This window comes from Petaurus breviceps, unplaced genomic scaffold, assembly GCF_028583685.1.
Source record: "Petaurus breviceps papuanus isolate PSGF00001 unplaced genomic scaffold, PetGlider_PUasm1.0 90808, whole genome shotgun sequence".
Classification (NCBI taxonomy): Eukaryota; Metazoa; Chordata; class Mammalia; order Diprotodontia; family Petauridae; genus Petaurus; species Petaurus breviceps.
This window is the reverse complement of record NW_027187349.1, coordinates 2668178-2671803: the sequence shown is the minus strand read 5'-3', so window position 1 is coordinate 2671803 and position 3626 is coordinate 2668178. Positions and strand designations below refer to the sequence as shown.

The 3626-nt window shown below is 35.8% G+C and overlaps 1 non-coding gene across 1 annotated transcript; it reads right to left on the bottom strand.

The window, feature by feature from the left end:
- Window positions 1-1765: 1765 nt before the first annotated feature.
- On the bottom strand, window positions 1766-1872 carry LOC138147957 (U6 spliceosomal RNA). The gene has a single exon (XR_011164947.1). It is a non-coding gene; the product is annotated as a U6 spliceosomal RNA (small nuclear RNA).
- Between the last annotated feature and the right edge of the window lie 1754 nt (window positions 1873-3626).

The following is a 3626-nucleotide window of genomic DNA, read 5'->3' as shown; positions in this document are numbered from 1 at the left end:
TTTTTTCTTCCTCTTTATACTTACATAGTGCCTTAAAGTTGGCAAAGCAATTTATAGATCATATTAGCTTTTATTGGCTGCCATAATAAACTTTGTTCATAGTGAACTTTAGTCTACTAATACGCTCATTTCTTCTTCAGATGAATTGCTGTGAAATCATACTTATCCCATATTGTGATCATGATGATTTTTTTATGACAAGAGTAAAATTTTATACCTTTTCCTGTTTATATTCATCTTGTTTAATTTGGCCTAATCTTCCTACTCTATTTTTGGATCTTGATTCTATGATCCAACATGTTAGCTTGTCATTCTTACTTTTTTACCTAGAAGATTTTGCTGTCCGTGCCTCTAAGTATCAATAAAAATGAAGCAGTTCTCCCATTCTTCATGATCTTTCTTTCAAATATCACTGATACTAACATTGGTTCAGCAAGCACTTCTACCAGTTCTTAACTTTTACTTCACCCTTGCTGTCATTTTTTCCTTTCTCTTTCTCAAGTATACTTGGGAAGGTTCCCAACTCTACCTATAATTTATACCTCTTATACAATGTATTTGGAAGCAGCTTAGGTGTTGTTGAGACATTCTGCAAAGCTTTGCTGACAATGCTTTCCAAAGTGTTGTGTGAGGCGATGAAGTGTTATGAATGACCAAAGCCTTGACCTAAAGTTAGTAGATAAGAAAGGTGGACAGAAATAAATTCATCTGAGTAACTTTCTATAATTACTAACCAAAATGTTTTGTATCCTCTTTTCAATATAAAAACAAGAGTTCCATGTTGCTTCCCAGTTCAGTTTCAGGCTTTGATTATGGTACACATGAAGTAACTATAATAGAAAACAGAGACTGGATTCTTCAAAATCCTCTCATTTAAATACTTAGTATTCAGTTTATACAAAGATTTATATGCTTTTATGCAGAAACTCAGTTCCATATGTTCTTTTGCAAATCACTAAGTAGATATTTGTAAATATGAATGCTTAAAAACTGTCTAAGAACATAAGTATGGCCTTTCATTTGGTCCCCTGCGTGTGTTTATGGTGCCTTGACTGCAATGCAGATGAAAGGGAGAATGCAGGCAGTTCTCTCATCCATAGAGGGTTATTTACCCACACATCTTAAAGAGAATGCAAAACCCTCTGTAGAAAATATCTGAGAGTACATGGATGAAAGTCACTCAAGATACGCAGGATGGGTTGCAATTATGTGTTGTTGGAAGAAATATTCCTATTAATAAGATCACAAATCCATTGGAATGCTAAAATGTTTTCCTAGAAAAGGCATCCCTGGCACAAGGCCTATCATATAGGACATGTCTATTGAAATGAATTATATCTTTCCCCAAAGAAATATCACATAAGAGGGAACTAGGTTCCTTACTAAGGGCCTGATGGTCAACTTAGGCACCATATTTAAATAACTCTAAGTGTTATACCCAAGTGCTGGAGAGTACAAAAGTTCCAAAGGACAATGTTTAATAGGACAGTGCTGTTAGAAATCTATAACATCTTATTAATATGGTACTATATAAAGCTCACTGCATATTGTGATCTTGTTTGTAATTTCAGCCTGGTTTTCATTACAGGAAACTAAGAACACTTTCAATGGCATCATGAGTTTCAGAATGCCTCTTCCTCTTCTTCTTCTCCTCCTCCTCCTTTTCCTTTTCCTCTTCCTCTTCCTTCTCCTCCTCCTCCTCCTTCTCGCCTTCTTCTTCCTCCTCCTCTTCCTCCTCCACCTCCTCCTTCTTCTCTCCTCTCTCAAAAATATGGAATGCTTCAAAAATTTACATGTCATCCTTGCTCAGGGGCTATTCAAATCTTCTCTGTATCTTTCTGATTTTAGCACATGTGTAGCCAAAATAAGCACAAGATGAATTCTTCTTTTTTGCTTTTTTTTTTTTTTGGAGGACAATTGGGGTTAAGTGACTGGCCCAAAGTCACATGGCTAGTTTTTGTGTTAAGTGTCTGAGGTCGAATTTGAACTCAGGTCCTCCTGACTCCAGGGCCGGTGCTCTATTCACTGCTCCACCTAGCCACCCAAGATGAATTCTTAAAGGGAGTCTGACGGTACTTTTAAGAAATTTTTAAGGAGACTTAAAGGTACTTACTTATTAATGCCTTTTTAATAAACTGATATAGAGATGGATTTTCTTAAATGACACTTTTTCTCATTATAAATTTTCCTATAGGAAGTGTAGGTCTTAGTGAGAAGATCATTGGATTTTCTGTGCGTTCGGAGTTGGCATCTAATCTAAAAAATTGTCTGGAAAATTAATATAAATCTTCATATTGCCTGCTATATGGACCTTCAGGACATATACACTTTAAATTTATTTAATGCTTGTAGGCAGGGAGGTACTTTTACATGCATTATGTCACCTGACCCTTATAATAGTCATTCATGTTTTGGTTGGCAAGTATCATTATTCCCATTTTATGAATGAGGAAACTAAGACTCTAGGATAAGAGTTCTTAATCTGGGATATGAATGGCTTTTTAAAAAATATATTTTGATATACTATATTTCAATATAATTGGTGTCCTTAGTAATCGCACATATTTATTTTATGCATTTAATATAATTATTCTGAGAAGGGGTCCATAGGCTTCACCAGACTGTCAAAGGAGTCCATGACACAAAAAGGTAAAGATTAACCCCTGTCTAAGAAATTAAATGATAGTTTTAAAAAAATACATATTTATTTATTTTTAGTTTTTAACATTCATTTCCACAAGATTTTGAGTTACAAATTTCTCCCTGTCTCTCCCCTACCCCCACCCCAAGATAGCAAGCCTACTGAATGCCCCTTCCCCCAATGTGTTCTCTCTTATATCCTCCCCCATAAGCTCCCTCACTTTCTAGTAGTGCAAGATGGATTTCTATACCCCATTGCCTGTGTATCTTATTTCCCAGTTCCATGTAAAAAACAATTTTTTTAACATTTGTTTTTAAAACTTTGATTTCCAGATTCTTTCTCTTCTTCCCTCCTCACCACCCCCCCCCCCCACACACACAGACTGGGAAGACAAGCAATTCAATATAGGTTGTACATATGTAGTTACACAAAACATTTCCATAGTAGTCATTTTGTGAAAGACTAACTATATTTCCCTCCATCCCATAACATCCCCCACTTATTCTATTTTCTCCTTTGACCCTGTCACTTTTCAAAAGCATTTGCTTCTTAACTACTCTATCCCCCAATATGACCTCCCTTCTATCATCCCCCCTCTCATCCCTTCCCCCTTGCTTTCCTGTAGGGTAAGATACCCAATTGAGTGTGTATGTTATTCCCTCCTTAGGCCAAATTCAATGGGAGTAAGGTTATCCCATTCCTTTTACCTTCCTGCTCTTCCCCTCCATTGTAACAATTTTCTCTTGCCTCTTTTATATGAAATAATTTACCCTAATCTATCTTCTCCTTTTTCCTTCTCCCAATATATTCCTCTCTCACCTCTTAATTTTATTTTTTAGATATTATCTCTTCATATTCAACTCATCTTGTGCCCTCTGTCTATGTATACATGTACCCACATATATACACTCGCATATATTTGTCCACAATACACCCTCCTATACATATGTATACATATATGCACATATACATACACATACATACA